The sequence below is a fragment of the Falco rusticolus genome, chromosome 4 (assembly GCF_015220075.1).
Source record: "Falco rusticolus isolate bFalRus1 chromosome 4, bFalRus1.pri, whole genome shotgun sequence".
NCBI lineage: Eukaryota > Metazoa > Chordata > Aves > Falconiformes > Falconidae > Falco > Falco rusticolus.
Window position 1 is genome coordinate 107,135,315 of NC_051190.1, and position 21,312 is coordinate 107,156,626.

The 21,312-nt window shown below is 35.4% G+C and overlaps 1 protein-coding gene across 4 annotated transcripts in view; it reads left to right on the forward strand.

The window, feature by feature from the left end:
• TBC1D5 (TBC1 domain family member 5) overlaps positions 1–21,312 on the forward strand; it is a 324,955-nt gene that overhangs the window by 52,786 nt on the left and 250,857 nt on the right. For 3 of the 4 annotated variants that reach the window (XM_037387032.1, XM_037387031.1, XM_037387033.1), the window contains one exon: positions 17,650–17,804. The exons of the other annotated variant lie outside the window; for it this stretch is intronic. The gene's annotated coding sequence lies outside the window, so the exon portion shown is untranslated. The remainder of the gene's footprint in view (positions 1–17,649; positions 17,805–21,312) is intronic. 4 annotated transcript variants of the gene reach the window in all.

A 21,312-nucleotide genomic window follows, 5' to 3' on the forward strand; every position in this document is an offset into this window, starting at 1 on the left:
TGAAAAGGGATTCATGTGTGAAGACGATTGTCAGCTTTTTAGAGTTTACTTCCTTGGAATGACAGTGTGAAGTGAATGGTATAAAAAGAGGGCTAAACTTCCACTAGTAATTGTAGGGAGGGCAGTAGGAACGTGGCAGCTGTTGGCAGACAAATGTAATACAGAGGTGGACTGGGATTTTGCTTCTCTGCTGAGGTCTGATGCCATCTTCCCCATAGTGGTGTTGGGCAGCGATCCAGCAGTGCAGTAAGTACTGTCTTCTATCAGTCTCTTCCAAGGGAAGAAGTGTTATCAAAAGAGAGTCTTGGTTTGTATTAAGTGTTTTAAAAACATTTTGATGTGTAGGTTAGCAAAAGCAAGAAATGTACTTTGGACTTGGTGCTGATGCTCATGGTGGTTGGTACATGCTGGGAATGTTTATTTTGTGGTCTTGGACCAATCCAAGAAAGTTCAGTCCTTCATGTGAAAGAGTTTTGTATTTCTAATCATAGGGAATTTTCTTCCCCATGTAACTCTGGGTAGTCATTTAAACTGAAGTCAAGCAATTGCACAGAAGAGAGAGCACAAAACCAGCGTTTTACGCCTTGATCTTGAAATATGCTGTAGCTGATGATGAAGATATGAATAATTGAATAACTTCTAGTCATTGCTAGAATGGAGTAGAGTTTTCCAGCTAAGAGAAGAGGTGATAAGTGTTTTTTCTGCAGATGCTGCCAAATACTAGGTTAGCATCAACGAAGAATGTAAGTGTGTTGCTAAGCTACAGGGTAGATTGACCAATTTTTTATTTAAAAAAAAATGCCTACTAAAGTACTTTTTCAGTTGTTTTCTTTTGACCATTGCCTAGCCAGTCTCTTCACAGGGTTCAACATCAGCCAGCTGTTTGTTTGTGAGGTGGTTCTCTCCAACTGCTTTAAGGTGGTGGCATGATCGGAGGAGGCAGCTGGAATGGTGTATTGGTACACTGTTAATGCTATGCCTGTGTATCAAGTTCCAGAACAGTTGCATGTAAATCTTGAGAAGGAGCAGAAAAAGAAATGATACTTTAGAAATTTCACAGATGAGGGACTACTGGGAATTGTTTGGAGTTTGCTACCAGAAAAACTCAAATCACCGTCATTCAATCACCAGGACTTGTCACACCTTTTAAAGTAGGTGAGAGTTCATCATTAGGGAAGAGCTGCTGAGATATACAGAATAGTGAACGTTAATATTTTTCCTCTTCACTGACAAAAAGATCATTCAGAAATGCTGTGAAGTGCTTTCAGTCCCTTGCTTGGTGTGAAGCTAAATAAGCTGGTAGTTGGCCTGTGTCAAGTCATGTCATGAGTGTCTTAGGGACACGTAATGTTGTACTGAGGAGCAAACTACCACTGGTGATGTTGCTCGCTGTTAGATTACTGAATATTTGGATGGGGAAGGAAAGATTCTTCAGTTACTGCACTGTTTCTGTCCAAAGTTACATAAGTTCACGACTTTGCCATGGGGGTCACAGATCTGGGACAATGGGAGTCACAGTCACATAGATCAGATTTGGAAATCTTTACGTTACAGTCCAGAGCTTCACAAAAAAACCCACAAACAACAACTTGCTGAAGATTGAAAGTGTGGCTGGTTGCTACTTGTGGAAATGAGCAAAATAGTTCCTTATTGTTGCAAAACCTTATATATATATGCCTGATCTTGATCATGCTTTTACGTATTCTGCATTGAGAAAGATAATTTTTGGAGAAACCTTTTGAGGCACATGCTTCACTGTATATCACTGCAGTCAGTTGGTTACCAGCACGTATGCTATCTAAACATTTCTCTGTCATGAATAATCAGTTACCACCGTGGATATTTCTTTGAGGAAGAATTGGATGGTTTCCTGGATGCTGTTGGAAAGACTCCCTAGGCTTGTGGTGTGGCCCCAGCCCAGGCTTTGAGACATATGTTTCAATTATAATACTTTGCTTTCTGTCAATTAACATTTTAATTTTTGGGTGCTATTTTATTTTTTAATCTTTCAGAAAATCGGCGTTAACTAATAGGGAAGTTGGCTGTTTTGGTGGGCCTCTATGTTCATGTGTGGGGCTGAAATACATTGATCATTTCACCATGGTTTCATCAGTACTGGAGTTTCAGGATGCCCTTGACCCTTTCTGGTGTGACCTCTTGTTGACTGCTGCCTTAAGATGGTAATGTTCTGTTAAAGGCACTGATTGGGTTGCAGTGATCTTAATTTTGGCATCTTGCTTCTCTATGTAGATTTCCACCAGACTTTCCTGTTTGTTTCTTCTAAATGCCTCCATCCTGCTGCATGGTGTTGGCAATAGATCTCTTGTGGGCTATTTTCAGAAATAACAACAGTCAGCCTAAGGACAAAGTTGCATTGTTCCTCCAGACTGTTATTTTTCCCTCTAAAGATTTAGAAGATTAAATTTCTGATATGGAGATTATTGGGTAGTATTTGAACACTAATTAAAGTACTAAATATAGAATTGTGAATGTTACTCTGTTCTTTTTGGTAGTTGAAATTTACTTCTTCCTTGCAGAACAGTATAGGTTGCTAACTGGACAGTAGCTGCAGTTATGTCTTTCTTGACTTTACTCTTATCTGGATATTAACATTGTAGACCTAGGAGCTGACTATTTCAGAATAGAAATCAGGCTGATTAATGTAACCAGCAACTGGAAAAAGCATAAATATGCTCTTTAACGGAGTCTTCTCTTGATGAAAATGTGTGTAATGAGATGTAATTTTTTAAGTCTGTGTTTCTACTTATCCATTGTGGATTTATTTGGGGGGAAAGAGATGCAAGATGTGGGCATTTGATTTCTAACTTCTGCATTCAGGCTTGCTTATTTGTGTGGTGCATTATTTATTTAAATGGTAAAATAGTAAATTTAAGGCACGTGGCATATTTTGTTTTTCTGTCTTGAACGTGTTTGTTACTGTATCAGCACTGCTGTTTGATGAATTGTGCTTTAAAAGGATACTTCGTTTTAGTAAACTTGAGCTGAAATTTGTTTTTTGCTTAAATCTAGGACAATGCTGTTACATCGAATATTTGTTTAAAGAATTAGGCTTTGACTTTCAGCCATTAGGTTTCATAGGTAATTCTGTTCTTATTTTGTCTAAAGATGGGTAACTTCAGGGTGCAGTTCTTCAGCATGACATGTTGGGAAAATGCTTTGTTTCATAACAAGAAGTTTGGGAATTTGGAAGGCAAAGATCAGGGCAATTTGAAATCAATCTTTTAATTTTATTTCATGCAGATAGCTTCTGTGCTATTCTCAGCCTGCTGATACTTTGAGTATTGCAGCTACTTGAATATGTGTGATTTGTAATGCCACATGCATGCAGTGGGAGAGGTGAGATAAAATCAGTGTGTCTGGATGATCTTTGTGATTCGCGTGACCACAATAATACAAGTAAGGGTTTTCATCCTAGCTACAAAAGCACAATTTTGTGACTGCTTAAAAAGTTCTGTTTTAAAGATGTGTGAACTACTTGTTTGGTTTCTGTGCTAATAGCTGTGTTTGAAGAGAGTTTCATATTGCCCAACTTTTGAGCCTGACATTGGTGACTCTGCTAATTGTAATAGAGCTGTGGAACTGTTTCGTTCCAGATGGAACTTTAATCTGGCTTCTGATTGAGCTGAGTGTCCTTGTAGAGTCTCTTAGCATCTGCTTTGGAAATGTATATAACATTATTCAAAATTTGTACCAAATTAAACCACCCTAAGGCTATAATTCAATTTTTCTTTATTGAGGAATGTATTGTCAACAACTCTATGCCACAGAGTAAAATCTGCACTAGGTCTATTATTTTTTTGGCTATTACCTGGTCATTTATGTTACTGTGATTAAATTTCCAGGTTCTTCAAGTTTACCATATCAATTTTAAGTTTGCATTACGGAATTAACAAATATGGCCATTTGGTTGGATTTTTCCCCTCCTGAAAGTAGATGAGCTTAAATTGATGCTTTCTAGCATTAATAATCGGATTATAATTTTATTTATAATATAGTAATGTTTTCATAATTTTGGATAATTTCCGTGGGTGAAGTTTGAGATACCTGTTTGTGTATTTGGATTATAAAATGAAATAAACCACATTAAGTATCTTGAAATACAGCATATCCCATTCCTTTAACTTCCGTACCTTATTTCACTTTCTCTTGCGTCTGTAACAGTTAATGACTGTGACTGTTCTATTTTTCAGTTCTCCAAAGTCAGCTGTATTTAGTTATAATTTTTATTTTAAAATACTCTTCCTCTCGAGTTCAGTATAACTGCTGTTTTGAATATGAGTTCTGTTATTAAATATGGACAGATTAGTGTAGTAAATTGATGCAGTTTTTCTGTTAAGACATTATTTGTGAAATGCTCTCTAACTTAAGTAGATGTGCTTGAAAAGACGAAAGTAGTGTTACCAGCAAGACCAGAGACTGAAAATTTCAGTATATTAATTGTCTCCTAAAGCATTTCTTAGCCTTAAAAAGTCTTGCCCTTTAGGACTGCCTATCCCAAAAATTTAATTTGAATCGCTGAAAACTTCAGCTGAGTGTTGAAAACTTACAAAGCATGCCTTATTTTCTTTTACTTATAACTTCTTTTTTTTCTGTGCTTCATTTTTATCCGTGCTCCTGCTAAATATATTGAAGGAACTTCACCAAAACCCACTGATACGGACTGACAAATTTCCTTGCCTTCAACATCAAAAATTTGCTGCTTCTGCTGCTGAGAAACATGGTTAAGCCAGAAACATTTCTATTCAGATTATGTGAAGCTATTCCAGTTTCATTGCAGATTCTAGTAGAATTGATGGGCAATACATATTTGCTGAAGGGTAATTTTATTGAAATGTGCAAAGACCTGTCTCTTTCCAGAAAGCATCTAAGGAAGAGTTTTAAGAGGGAAAGGGAGATCCTGCCTCCGTACAGCTACTGTGTTATTCTGAGATGTGCTATGTACGTATCTGTCTTCTTTATGGGGACTGATTCAGGATGCAAAACTGTGCTCTCATTCAGACAGAACAGTGAGTTAAACATGGATCTTTTAGTTAAAACTTTTAGTTATGCAGCCATGTATATTGGTGATAATGTTTAGTAGATGATCTTCTTATTTCAGTTCTGGGCATGAATGAATTTCAAAACCACAGAGTTATCATGAACTAAAATTGTGATCATCTGGCTATCACCACTTACCTTCTACCAGGATTATTGTATTTTCTTTAATCTCTCTTTTCTCTTTTGTTGCTGAGTGGAAGAGCAATAAGCACTTACCCGAGTTCAGTGAAGTAAATAGATTGAGCCCGGTATTAAGTCCATTTACAATCTACTTTTCCTATTGCAACTATGCTGCGCTACAGAAAGGGAAGTAGAACTTCTGAAGTGCCATTCTGACTGCTTCCAGCAGAATGTGACTTGCCCAGCTTTCTGAAGAATGGGTGTCAACACCTACCGTCAAGAGTGAAATCTGGGCCTTAGCTTACTGACATCATCCCCACCCCAACCTCATGCAACATTAGTTCTCCACATCCTCCTTTATTAAATTCTTGTGCAAGTCTTTATGCATTCATTTGGATTTGTTAAAGAAAAAGCAGGAAGTTATTCATCTTACTTTCCAGATGATTCTGATAATTGATTTAAAAACAATAAAATTGACAGGAGAACAGAAGTGTAACCATACAAAATGGGTTAGGCATTCAACCCATGTAAAAGGAAACCTCTACTTTTGTTACATATCTTTATTTGGACATAGCAGCTGTCTTAACTCCATCTTTCTTCATGCTCCAGCTTCTTATGCTTGAAGAAGTCTAGAACATGTTTGTGTTTCCAAGCTCTTTTGTCAGTGAATGGAGGAAGAGGGAGAGTCTGCACACAAGTTGGTTCACAGCAGAAACTTACCTTCTGGAGCAAGGCAGTGACAGGGACAAAATGGGGTATCTGTTTGGGCCAGTCTCCTGTTAGATCACCTTAAATCAGCATTAAACTGTATCATGCATTTATTAGAATTTACCAAAATTGCAACATTTTTGTGGTTTCCTTCCTTACACTTCAATCAGCCTCATTTATGTGTTACAGTGTGTTACAAGAGACAATGGTTATGAAGTGAGAGTACACATGAGATAGAGACACAATTGCCAAATCAATCTCTCTGATAACTTAATGCCATCAGCTTCTACTGAAGTCTGAAAATACGTGACCAAATCACTCATTAATTTCTTGAAAGCTATTTAAAAGTAAGTACCATCATACAAATTGTCTTCACCAGCACAGCATTGGAAGGACCCCAAAACCTATAAGGCATCAAGCAAATGGACACCAGGGAACACAGTGATATTATTGTTCAGCCTTTTTTCCCCACTACCTTTCTTTCAAAATTTTATATTTCAGTACCTCTGGGGAAAATACGCTTTTCTATGTAACTCTTCATAACAAAAACAAGTTAAAAAAATAAAAGCCCCTTCCATTTACTTTCCTGAATTCTTCCATCTGTGACTGTTACAAAAACCCATCATTGCATTGTGAGTCGACTGCTCAGTTGGTGACTTTGAAACTTCTGCTACTTTTTTACATGCAATAAATTGTTATAATCTGGTAGATGTTACTTTGCAGGTATATATGTCTAATTTTGAAAGGGCTAAATATAAGTTAGGTCTTGCCTTTATTCACAAATAAAAAGACAATATTGTAACTTTTTTAAAAGTGCCCAGTGACAACTTTCAGTCTCCATAGAAGAAGAATTCTATGATGGTTCTTTTCATTTGTTCTCATCTGACGGCATGAAATTGAAAAATACAGCACGAAGCAAAATGAACCATAAGAAACATGAGCTGTAGGAACATGACCTGTGTTCATAAAGTCAGTTTCCTTTTTCTTCCATGATATTTTTTTTTTTTGTAGCTCACACAGGCTATTACATAGTATGATCTCATGAAATTGGTGGTTTTACCATTCAGGTTCATCAGCTGCAGAGCTGAAGCTATTTCAACACCTGTGTGATACTTGCAGGAGTCACAGATCAATGTATAGTATTTTTAGACTGTAGTTTGACAATCTAAGTTACTGTTTTGCATAGTTAAAGTGATTTGTAAAAGTATGAAAAAGTAATAGGCTGTTTCTTGTGAGTTTTTAGCCATTGATTGTTAGCAAGGTTAATTTATCCTTACTAAAAAGAAATTAAATTACATAAATACATATCTCTGGTAAATGAAGACATTATGCTTCAGTGTAATTGTTAAAATCAAAAAGGGGCTTAAATAAAGTGAAAATATTTAACTCATACATACTTGAATTTGTTTGACCTGTTCGTTAAAGGCAGATATGTTTGTCATTCTGATGAAGATGCATTTCTTCATACCTTGCTGTTGACAGAATCTCACCTACTTTTCCCATTTATTATGATAATAGTCTACCAAATGTCATATGTCACAGCCTAGTGAAGTTGTCTCTGCCTATTACTACTTTATATATGTAATGTGCGTTCTTGTTTTTCTTTCCTTAATTTAGGTATTTTTATATGCTCTTTGACATCCCCTGTTTTATGAGAAAAAGAGTAGAGGCAAACTGTTTTAAAGTATCTGAAAGCAGTTTTAGAAACAGTAGGCTATTTCTTCCCATTGTAAGTACCATTATGTTACAGTATGCCTTCATGTGGATGGATAATCTACGTCACCGTAAAGGTCATATGTCTTAAAACTCTAGTGAATGTTGACTTAATATATCTAGTTGTGTTGTGCCATGCCATGTTCTTGAAAATTGCTGGTTTCAGTGCACAGATACATAGATAATTGCTAATAAGAGTGGGTACCAACACAAATTACCATATGTTATGGGTACCTGTAGTAATAAGAGTAACAGAAGTCATAACTACTCACCTAAACCAAAAAACTGGCGAATGCTGTTTTTCAAGATAGTTATAATCTAAAAGGACAGGATGGCCTTTTATACATATGTACAGATATGCACAGCACATCAATTTTGACAGATACAGTAAGCTATCTTTGATTTGCCGCCTTTGAGCTTTAGTGGGACTGGTTTTCAGCACTGGTCATTCGAGGTAGGGTATTGTACATCCCTGTGTGTTAAAACTGAATTGAATGCACACCATGCTTATGATGATAAAAACATCATGTTGCAGAAAAAGTAGAGCTACTTAGAACCACAGCCAGATTTCATTCATTTTTTTGGTAGTTTGGGAACTAGCACTTGTCAGTTATATTGCAAAATTTTATTTCCATACAAAGCTTTTTGCTTAAAAGTTTGTGTCTTGAAAAGAGTGTATTTTTCTACAAGTGTTAGCAGTGTTCATTTTGCATTATGTACTGGCAAGGAAGGTCATTCTGCCTTTTCTGGTTTTATATTTGGGGTTTTTATGTGTATTAAAATAGAGATGTGTCCCCTAGATTTATAGATTTGTGTGCTTACATGATAGGATGTAGAGAAAAATTCCATATAAGACATTCTTTTTCTTTCAAAATCAATATTACGAAATTTAAAGGCTTTTCTTTGTCAGAGCAACAGCAAGAACATGCAACTATAAGCAATTTATTCTTGTTGCTTTCTTATAATTTACTGTGGAATTGTTGATACAGAAGGTTAGCTATTTCATGAAAATGCTTTTGTTCTTCTACAGTAATATTTTAGGTGAGGGACTGTGATCTTCTCTGTGCATTCCTGAAAGTATCATTGCAGTCCTTAAAGCTGCATTATATAGTGTAACACAGATGAATACGACAGAAGTCACCAGGAAACTATTATGCTTGAAGTAGAGGAAATCACTGTGAAGCCTGACATTTTTCTTTTAAGTTTACAGTATCTGTATAACCAGAATTGACCAAGGCTTAGAATATTTGAAGTTACTGAGAAAGTCATATTTGCATAAAACCTAGGCCACTGTCTGAAATCAGTATTGCGCTCTTGAAGTTTCTTTCAAAATGAATTTTTATGTCTCTTTTTTTTTAAAAAAAAGGTAGTTAAATTTAATTTGTGTGTCTTTCAAGGACTTGAATGTTTCAGGTGACTATGCTTTAATTTCAAAATGAAAATAAAGGAATAAATTAAATTGTAAAGATTGATGATTTGTAAGTCAAGCAAAAGTGAAACTTTGTATGTTCAATAGGTGCCCCTTTTTTCTTGAAATGATCATCCTTCAAACGTCCATCTTCATATAATGAAAATTTAGAGGAGAGCAATTTGTATAATAGCTGATTTCTTAGATGTTTTCCTCCCCTCTTCTCAAATGAAATGTTGTAGATAGCAAAAAGCAGTCTTGTTACAGTCTTCTTACACTGAGCAAAAGCCAGACGATGCACAGAAAGGAAACTTTTATTCCGTCTTAAATTGAGAACATTTTTCTAAGTGAGCAAAGCCTACTTGGAAAATATTTCTACCTTTTTCTAGAAAAGACAACTGTAATATTTAAACTGATTATAATAATGAGGCATCGAACAAAAATATCTTTAGCCTGATGGAGCAAATATGGAATAGTTGATGTGCTGCCTGTACTTATGATTTCAGCACTTAGACGTTATTTGAGGATTTAAGCACTTTCTTCAATCTTCACCTATTGAAAATGGAAGCAGTAGCTGGTTTAATTAAAGGTGAAATAACCCTCAGTCTTCTCTCCTTACTTTCCATAATGCCAAGTAAACATACATACTTAAATTTCATATAAAACTGTAAGTCTGAGATAAAAGAAGCAGCTGTCATAGCATTTAGGAATAATTCTACTATAAAGTTTTGGTTTAGGCTTGCACTCTCTGCTCTATCTTGTAGAGCTTTTTATTTTTTTTGTGATGATAATATGATGTCATAATTTTCAATTCTGCAAAAATTCAAAATATGGTCAAATTTAGGACTGTTTTATGATTCTTGCTCAAGTCTTTTTTCCAGATGTGTGTTAAATAAACACCAGTAATACTTGTGGCTGGTAATTTCCAATACACTCAGCACTTAATTTGCTAATATTTGAATTAGCAGAATTTACTTTTTAAAGTAGAATCATTAAGTTCATATAAAATGAGCAATTTAAAAGATTGTTTAATCCTGCCTTTTTTCCAAAATGGCTTAATCATATTTCATACTTGATCAGTTTGTTGGCAGGTTACCACTTCGGGTAAGTGTTTAGAGTTTACCATTTGTTTCTCAGTAGCAGTATCACTTCAGCTCTAAATCCAAGGAAAAAACAGATATACAGATGTATCTATCTATCTATCTATCTGTCTGTCTGTCTATCTATCTATCTATCTATATATTTATTTATTTATTAGTCTTGCATTCTGTCTGCATTTCAGTCATTCATTTTCTTTTGATTGGGCCAGATAAACCAAAGTGAGAAATTATATGCAAACCACTACTAGCCTGTAGGTGAAGTTAATTTGATTATGAATTAATATCTTTAACCCCCTCTGAATTTAACCAATATTAAATAAAATATGCAATCCACAAAATATTACCGTAGTCACCCTTCCAAAAATATATTTAATGTAGTATCGAAACAAGCAGGTTTACATTTAATTTCCTTTAAAATAGTGCCCAGTCTGTGAACACTTTTCAATGAGAATAGGTATAATTTCATGTGTTGCGTAATTTTACTAATTTTAGCTGAAGTCATTCCTTTGCCTTATCAAAGTCAGCCCAACTACAGGGAGGTGTGCTTAGCTGCAGTAGTGGTTGCCTCCTGAGCAGAACTCTAGCATTACCAGTTCCTGACAGCTGCAAGCCAGCCTCTGGGCATTTTGCTAAATTTTCAAATGTAATTATACAGTAGACTTCCTTTAACAAATTCTGTGTTCCCAGCTATAATTATAACGGCTCTTCTTGCCTTTAGCCTGTTCCTTATCTTACAACCCACCTCCATATCTCCCACTGCTGGCTAGTGTTATCCAGTAGAGCTGATGGATCTAGAAAAGCAGAGCTTATTCTCTCCGTCCTCACAAGGATGGTTTCATCAGTACAGAAGGTCCATTACATCTGATCCACTGTACTGAAACCACATGTCCTGTAAAGCTGAAGATTGTTCTCTAATTCACAGAATGAGAGCGGTTGATTAGCATGCCACTTTGATTCTGCAAACGATTTTCAATTGTTATTACAGGACATAAGGTAAGGAATTTTTAAGAGCTGTCCATGAAATGGCTGAAGAAGCCAGCACAGGGAAAGGTGGCCTTGCAAAAATGCTTTGTTTTCGTGTTGTACGATTCAGGATATCATTTCTTTAACTACACTATTTGTGCATTAGGTTTTCATATACAAAGTTGTTCATGCTCCCTTTAAGAACACACACATGTAGCATAAAAATAAAAATGATCAGCGATGCGTTTTTTCTTACATGAAATACTAGGTTATTCTAGCCAAAGAATGATAAAACAGGAAAAGTTACCCACAGATGTGCTCAATCTAGTATTGGCTCTTGTCGAGGAAATTTAAAAGCAGCTAGGCAGAGTAATAATCTCTTCTCCACCTGTCTGTTAGCAAAGGAAATTGAAGTAATGGTTTTGAATATGAGAGACTAAAGATGGCTAAGTGGGAGAGCTTATGCTGTTGAAGACTCACAGAGGCAGCCTTCCTTTTCCTTCCGTCTCTGCTGTGGGTGACTGTGGCAGGTGGACTGGGGTTGGAGAGATGTATTGCCTGGAAGATCACAGATTGCCATCTTCTACAGTCTTCCCTGCAGCAGCATCAAGTATATCGATCAAACCTTTTTGTGAGAAGCTTCAGTGAGTGAAATACCCCAGCACTCCTAGAAGTCAGCTCCTGCTGACTTTTCATAGTTTTCCTCCATCTTTCTAAGAATTATGATGTCCAAAACTGTATAAAGGACAGTAAGAGATGGAAAAGAGTAGTTATCAGCTCTTCACACGCATGTGCATACGTTTGTGCGCACACCCACATACACGTCACATGCACGCCAACCTATTTCAGTGAGATGTCTTTTTGTAAAATTCCACAAAATTTACTCTTTTGATTTGTATTCTTCTCTCTCCGTCGCTTCCCTGTGTAATGTTTCATTGCTGGTCTGTTTTGTGTTCATGTTTATGATGCATCTTTTCTAAATGTAGCACTTCAGGTTTGTCTTTATGGAATCACCTTGTTGATTTCTGACCTTATCTCCCATTTTTCAAAAGCATTCGGAAATCAGATCCTGTCCTCTAAGGTGCTGCTAGTTTCTCCCAGCATTGTATTATCTGCTGATTCTATAACCATACTGCCTTCGAGTCACTAGAATTGTTATGAAAATACCAGCTAGAAACAGACCTAAACAGCTGTCTCTGAGATCCATTTGAAATATATATCTGGTTTGACAGAGCTGTCAAAAATTTCTTTTCAAGAACAACTGTTCTCTGATTTCAATCATTTTTGTGTCCAGTTTACGGTGATTGTGTCTGGACAGTATTTCGTTTTATTGGCAACAACAATGCAGAACATGTTTAAAATCTCTCTAATCTCAAGCTTGTATGTCTACTGTTACCTCATCCATGAAGCCAGTTAACACCCTTCCAGTGAAGTAATTTAGATGAGTTTGAAGGGATCTATATTTCTTTCTTTGACTCATATTATCTTCTGGAAATTTCGTTGTGCAGTAATTGGTTCTAAAATCTGTTGGGGCTTCACTGGTAGACTGGAACTTGTAGGTGGGACTTAGCCCACCTGGGGGGACAGGAGAGGGCTTGTTCTAAGTTGGATTCTTTTTGGCTGTTTTTTTCTTTTCTACTTCTTTTGTTTTTCTTTATTCTGATCTCTTAGAAATAATAAGACAACAGATCCTACTGTTACATCTTTTTTCCTCTATAATTTTCTGCATGACTCTTTTCAGGTGGCTTTTTTTTTTTTTTCCCCATTCCTTTTGTTATTTCCTCTCCTACTTGTTTGTAGCAATTGTGTGTGTGTGTGTATGTCTTGTATCATTGTAAGTCTCATTGATCACTGATACAGGACATGGATGAAAACTTTTTTTTTTCTAGTGAGACAAGCTAAAAGGATGTGTAGAAGAAATTTTCCTTGTTTTTTTCTTGTTCTGTAACTTCAGAAGGGCAAAGTTGGGCTCATAGCAGTAAGATTTCAAAGGTTACCATCAGAAAGTCAAGTGTTCTTTCATCACATCTTAAACATACTAGGTGATATGGGGAGCAAACAGCTCAGTTCCAAAGGGAAATGAGATCCAAAATTTTGTTTATGTGAAGTGTGGAGATATAGGTGATTACATGCTAAAATCATCATTCTAGCCTTTTGAACCACAGACCATTGAAATGGGTTGGGGAAAAGATTGAATTAGTGCAAGGGGGCCTCTGTTCCAGATTGTTACATCAAAATATCTTATGTAAGTCCTTTTATCCGGAATGACTGTGACTTCGGTATTTGGTACGGTAGCCCATGGGTGGCCTTTTCTTGGTGTTTAATAAATCTGTGTGTAACCACTCAGAAGCCATCATTCATCGGTTGTTCACCTGGTCTTGTATATTGCAAGACAGAAGATTTTGCCCTAAAATAAAACTATAAAATTAGGAGCAGTGAAGGCAGGGTGGGTTTTTTTTCAGGTCTGTCATATGAGTCAAGCCCCCTTGCCCACCAACAGAGAATGAGGACAGAAGCCAGAATGTTTATAACAATTTATATTGTCTCTTTAAAATTCAGTGGTTTATCCTTTACCTTACAGTTTGCTTTATAGGTCACTTTTTTTTTGTTACGTTGCTTTAGTATGAGCTAAGAACAGAATATTGCTGAAAATGCTAAAATAGATGTAATTTTTTAAAAACTGGCATTTAAGCAGACAAAGAATCATGCTTAATGCTGCTGTGATAATAAATAGTACTGTAATTGATTGTTGATAGAAACCCTTAAAATACATTTTTATGGTTGAAATGTGCTTTGAGTAAACAGTGTTCAGTTTGCCTATTAAAATAATTCACTATATACCATGGTTTCTTTGAGTATTAAGAAAGTAGGACTTCTCCAACAACAGTAATTGGTTGACACTGCTTGACCTTAATGCAAAGCTACAGTATTTAATGAACAAACGGAGGGAATAAAGTTTTGATAAATAAGGCAATTTTCATGAAACCTTTAGAAATGTACTTGAAGTCTTGTAGTGTTAGATTGACGGTTTCTCCTTTTGTGAAAAGAATAAGTGAATAATTTAAGGCTATATTTCATGTTTTCAGATCTTCATTCTGTCATATAAATAATAGACTGTGAAATGCAGCAGCTCCTGTATTCACAGATTTAATAGACCTATACAAGTGAGTGTCTTACTCAGCTTCTGGCATCTAAAAATGCTCTTTTGTGCATATGTGTACCTGAGAAGCAATGCAGAAGTGGGACATTCCTAGACTGTCTTCAGTAACAGAATTCCTTATTTTAAGCATGCCACATGCTCTGGTTTTAAATGAATTATTGTTCTTAAAATACTTTCAGTACAGCTTGGTGTCAGTTTTAGCATTTTTAGTTTTCAATTCCAGTATGGTATTATGATGGACAGATGTCAAAGTAGTAACATGTGGCTATTCAAAATTTAGGTGTAATCTAATGTTTACTTAAGTGTAAAGACTGTGAAAAGCATTCAGATTTATATCCAGCATAGATCTCTGAAATACTATTGAATCTTGATGAGAAGAGAATCAAATATATTTACTCAAATAGTGAAATATCAAGGTAATTTATATGATTTGCTACTTTTATTCTTAGTTAGATGATTTATTTTTGAGGGAAACAGTACTGGAGTAGGAAGAATGGAGAATAGCAAAATTAAGTTAGTTTCTTTTCTTTGTTTTTACTCCCTTTCCTTTCCCCTCCCCTGTTTAAGTGGCTTTAGTTTAATCTGTGTTGAAAGGATAGTGAAGTAAGACTACAGTGAACAAGAGGCAGAGCACTGGGATGTTTTCATGTTCTTGGTCTTCCAAACAGGAGCATAGTTTTAGGACCACTGGACCATGGGAAACAAAGACTCCCTTGGAAATTACGTACTACCATGCCTATTTTGTTGGCTGCAAAATGTAGCTTTCCCAAACATTTCCATTTAAAAGTTTATGTTAAATTACCCGCATTTTCTTCCTGAAACCTTCTTATTTTAACATTGGAGAAACTCTAGTTGCAGGAACATTCTACTAGCATATGATATGATACTGAACTCTTGCTTTGCTCCATCCTGTGTGGGTATGCACACATCTACACAAGTAAGGAAAGCTCTTTATTCATGTTTCGAAGTCTATTTTCTGTAAATCATGTTCAAGAAGTCTGGCAGGTGGTTTGCCTTTGCCATGGTATTGATTTGTGTAGTCCCCATGTAGTTTCCAGAAATCTCTAGTATAGATCCTTCAGACAGTGAGCAGTCTACATGAGGATGTCATCACCTTTGGTAAAATACAGGCAGTTTCTCTCCTGTTTCTGCTTGCTGATACTCTAGTTCATGTAGTGAAGTTATTTTCTCTCTTACTTTTCAAGAAAAATAATCTTTATATCTTGTGTCATGTTAAACAAATCGTAACACAATCCTATATTCAGTTTTGTAAACTAGTTCAGTAACTTATTCATATCTTCATTTTCACTGATACAAATTTCTTCATATTCAGAGTAAGTCTGTCTTTGGATTTCAGCTAGTCCAGATGCTTAAAGGGGGAGACATACTTTTCCCATTCTCCATACTCTGACTCATTTATCACTCAGAAAACATCAGTGCAGGGATAGAGACCGTTCTGTAGTGTGACTTGTTGCAAACTGCTGTCACAACTGTATGAATAATGTGAATATCATTGTGCTGCACTGGTATGAAATAAATTGTCATCACCTCAGTTTTTAGGACTTACATATTTTGTATTTCTTTTGCTATATAACCATTATTTAAGCCATTGGCTGGGGATGTTTGTGTTTCAGCAAGAATTTACAGGATCAATGTGTTAAATATATTGATATTTCTAAGCAAACCAGTCCCTGATTGGATCCAGCTGTGACTGAATTGCCTTATTGTGATACTTGAGCAATACATTTATTATTCATTATTACTTCAGTACAAGACTATGGTCTCACTGTAGTAAGTCCTCTGCAAATATATATCTTCACTGTTCTTTATTTGCAGGCTATGGTCTGTTTAAGGAGACAGTGCAGGAAGGAGGGTATAAAAAGCAAAAGAAAGAATTAGGAAAGCAGAACAGCAAGGAAAAGCAGTAAAGATACTTTGCTAAGGCTTGTGTATATATGATGGTTGTTTTTAAATTCTGAATTGGCTGTTCTTATTTAGTCAGTGAGGCTCTTTTTGCTTAATTTGTTAACACCTATAGAAATCAGAAAGAGCAGTAGTTATGACAAATGGACAATGTAATTTGAAAATTGTGTTTTGTCACATGTTTTAGTCACAAAACCTAGTTGAAATCAATTGTCCAAACATTCACTTAACATATTAATAAGTAATACAGGAATACTCTAAGCCCTCTTGAATTAGATATATTACATCTTGTTACAAAATTTAATGCCAAGCTTAATAACTCAAAGTATGCTCTAGAATAAAAATACATTTATATGCTAGTATATTGCAACTAGGATAGTAATCCAAGTAAAAAAACCCACCACCCACTATTTGGTTGGAACTGTTTAATAAACTTATGTGTAGACAATTGTATTTAGTTTAATTTCTTAAAAAGATGTCCTCAAGTTTATTCCTTCAAAATGAGTATGTTTTTCATAGTTTATTTCTAAAAGCAATTTAATTTGTTTTGGCAACAATAGTCAGATTACAGGAGCTAGTTGAGCACTTACCTGCAAAATCAATGTCTTCTAGGACTTTTTTTTGTGTCTAGATGGTTGTGTTCTTAGGTTTTCTGATGGAAACATTGCAGAAACAGAGTAAAGTACCAGCTTTTCAAAGAGGGAAGATGCTGTTTCAAATTCAGCACTATTAGCTTTGCGTATTTTTACTAGGAAAAATTACTTTTAAATAGTCTATCCCATCATTATGTGAATAATTATCTCACAGTAGTTGAAAAATTCTGCATAAACATGTTTTAAAGGGAGATGTTTTTGAAAAGATATTTTTCTGGATTTACAACTGCATTTTTAAACATTTGAAAGAGAGTTAAAAGATAGATGGCTTATCGGTTGATGGAATTTTTCTTAGAACCATAGGCTTGAACATTTTTAGTGCCTTTATAACCAGCTGTAGTGTGTTATGGAACCCTGAACAATTTGTTGGTTCTTATTAATAATGAGTTGACCACTTTATAGAAAACAAATTTGATAATATCAAGTTACTGAAATTTGCACAATACATGTCTGTAAGAAGTTCAGTTACACTAGGAGTTTAAAATAACCCTGAGCAATAGCCAAGAATTTCATGTTGATGCAAATTTCAGGTTGAATACTGGAGAAATCTTCAGAATTCTCAATTTGGCAGAGGTGTCTCTCTACCATTATCGTCATCTTAGAAACTTATCTTACATGTTGTTAAGACTTACATTGCTTTCATCTCTCCTGTTACATGATTATGTGAAATAGTTATTTGTCTTGGAAAAAAAACACTAGTTTTGGTCATTTGACTTTTTGTTATATGGAAATTTCCAGAAGAACTCCGATGCCTTAGGTTACTTGAATGCATTTAGGTCAAACTAAAAATTAAAAAATGTTTTTAGCATTTTTTCATCAGGCATTTTTATTTTCCATCCAAAGGTCGGTTCCAGAAGTCTTGTACTGGGACTGCTACTTCAGCTTCCTCGTTGCTGCTGGTGGCTGGGCCTCAACCCAATGCTACCTGACTGTTGAATGAACGGAGAATATAATTCTAAGGACAACTGTCTCCTCTGTGTTTGAGCATCTGCCACTATGTGAGTTATTATTTCTATGTTTAAAAAACAAACAAACTGATTTTCCCTGATTTCATTAATGTCATAGTTACATATTTAGCATTGATAAAAATTAAGTGATGTCTTTTCTTGTAGTTGTCCAAATGTTATTTTAAATGCCATTTCTCTTTAAAAAGATCTTATTTTACAAACTTACGTGCTTCTCTCCCTACTTTACTACAATTAATTTTAAAAGACAAGTGAAAATATTGACTGTGGTATTTGGTTTTAAAAGTGATGGATAATTGTATTGAAGTCTGCTTTCCACAGAACTGGTGAAACATAGACCGTGCCAGTGGGAGCTTTTCTTTGCTTTCTCCCATAATATGCCCTAAGTCTGGACCTGGATGGGCAATTCACCATCTAATTCAAACTTCTCCTTACATTAACAACATGGCAGTGTTGTTTAGTAATGATACAGTGTTTGCTGTTAAAGACTTGCCAATTTTGTCTTAAATAGCTAGATTATATTACCTCAATTTGCCATTTTTCCTCTGCTTAGTTTGTAATTACCTTGCAAATGTTAAGGTGATACTATTGAATTGTGTAAAGGAATTAGGAAGTTGAAATCCTAGCAATGTAGATTTATAGTAGTAGTATTGGTCTACAGAAAAACACTAGTTCAAGTGGTGAAAGGTCAGGAAACTCATTTTAATAGGGACAATTTTTTGCTTTTACTGACTTCCGTCAGTGACTTTAGTTATTTTTTCTTTATACTGCTCTGGATAATTTCAAACACTTTCTGAAGTGATTTTTAAAGACATATATGTGCTTGTGGTTTTGCATGTATAGTTTCTGTATCTTTTAAGTGTAGTTAGCTTTCTCCAGCATTGCAATAAAGTAGAGAACACTATACAGTACATTAAAGAAATAGAGCCTATGCATCAGAACAATTTTCATGCCTCACTCAATTCTTAATGTAAATTAGTAGGAACATTGGTTATCCATTTGAGAAATTGAGTTAGTATAAAAATAAAAATGCACTTATGGTATGTGGTGCTTTGTGTATCATCTTGGGAGTGTTTTGCTGTTTATCTGTCACTTGCATTAGAAAAAGCAGTCGCTGGCTGCAGGTGACATTAAAAATTAAAGGTTAACCTCAATTTCTTTACTGACCAGACGTGGGGCAGAAAGTTCTTCTGGATATGTGCCTGAATTTTGGAACTGTTAGGAAGAGTTGAGAAGTAGATTTGTACTTCTGGTGGTTTGGTGTTTTTGTGTGTGTGTGTCTGGTTATACGATTTCACCATTTTCAAGTGTTTACATTGTGTATTGTAGGTTATATCAAGATTATTTTTCATTGCATCCCACTTTGTGAAATTAAAACATGACATAATAATCCTATAGTAAATTATATAATGAACTCATTGTTCTGATCTACATAATTCTGGGAATGTCTTTTTCTTTTGTTCCTTAGAAAAACTAATTAGAGTAGGTTTTTTTCCTATTCCTAGAGAATACGTGTCTTCCAAAAACTAGGTAAAAATTGTTGTTGAAAATTGCTATAGCAGCTTTTGAATATTCTGGTTAGCTTGATGTACATTTAATTTAAGATTTATGCACTCATGAGCAAGCCTGGTAGATCTTTAAGTATTAAGGCTTTTGACGAAGTTGGCTTTTACCCCACGGGGAGTTCATAGTGAGCCAAATTCAGTAGTGTAATGCTTTCCTCCTCTTTCAGTCCAAGTGTTGGAGGCAGCGTTCAGACCAGTGAAGAAGACTAGCTTCAGGCAGCTGGGGTTTCCGTGTAACCTGCCAGATATCTTTCATTTGCAGAGTAGGTATTATCCTTGTTCAGTGGTAGACCAGGCTACAGGCAATTCTTGATACCTGAGCTGCAAACCTGAAGCTGTGGCTGCTGCTCTTACCTTCCATTTCATCTCTTGATTTTACTTATCCATGCAATAAGGTAGTATGCATGTAATCAATAGATCTGTTGCTTCTTGTTGGCTGCTGAGGGAAAATGAGAAAGGAAGAAGGAAAAACGAAATTGCCTGCTCTGTCTTCGTGATTAAAATAAATGGCCAAAATGCACCTGTTTTCTTTCCCTATCCCCTCTTTGTGGAACGGTGACTCTCCTCTGTCCTTTACATTCTGTCTTTTAAAGCTCTTCATAGAAAACAAGAAAATAGAAATTTCATTAAGGAAAGCCATGAATATTGCTTTAGAAAATAACGTTGGAGCTGATGTTTTTGAGGAACCCTAGTATTTCAGACATGTATAATTGTTTTAAAATTATATGACCATGTGCTTGCTTCATAGTAAGCTTGACACAGTTGTTTCAGGACTGATATGCTGTAGATTTTTCAGACTCTGAATTAAACCGTATTAAGAATTTTTTGGTGGGAAAGTGATAATGCTCATTTCAACTGTTTTGCTTATTATTCCGAATTTTTTAAACCTATATTTAAAACAAATAATTTATCTGGAGGCAAAATATTTGTAAATGCCAGTTACTTGCTTCCCTGTATTTCCCTGTGCTTGAAAGTATTCCAATCTTCTCCAAGATTGGTTTCATTTAACACTTTCCAATTTCATGCCTTTCAGATTTTTTTATGTTGACATAATAATGAAACTGGCCAAACAAGTTTCACTACTGCAAAGTTTTATAAGGAAACTGAAGTACTATATAGCTTTAAGCACAGTTTTGACTTAAGGAGTAATTAAATCTCATATAATAGTGGATAGTTGTTGGCTTACATTCTAGGTCTAAAGTCTTCGTTTTCTAAACTGAGTTATCATGAGCATCAGGAAACATGAAGTGTATTTTTCAGAGGAAATATCTCAAATACTGCAGAAAGTAGTTATAATTTGAAATACATACTTTCTACAAAGAAATCTTTGTGATTTTAAATGCTTTCTTACAGGCTTTAGAATAGGTGGCATTTTATAATTTGTCAGTTACTTCCTTTAAGTTTGAAGAAGCTTCTGTATCAGTTTCTAAAGCACTGGTGACGTGCAATCTTGTTACAGATGGTATCTTTTCTTAAATACTACAGTATTCTGTGGTTTCTGGAGCAACTAAATGACCCATTTGTTGCACTCACTGCTACACAGCTCACAAAGGTCATCACACCTCTGTATGAGCAGAACATTTTAAGTCTTTCAGGAAAAAAAAAACCAACATACACTCATTGCAGTGTTTCTGCTGTTGCTGTTCCTACAGTGTGGGTGGTCCATGCACCCATGTTTAATTTATGGCTGGATGGCAGATATTGGCTATAGAGAGAAATATCCATAAGCTATGGACTTTTTTGTCAGATGTAGCAACATTTGCAGGACATGCAGCTTCAAAGGATGGAAGAACAAGTCCAGGATTAAGAGTTATTTTGTAAAGCACTAAACCCAAGTTATATCCGTTCCCGGCAAGGGTACACACCACCTTAGGACTAGTAATTCTCATAGCTTTATTTTGAGTAGCTGTTAGATCCTCCTGGTGAGGATTAGCACTGCTATGTGTTAGTAGTCCTCTCTCTTCAGACATCTTTTA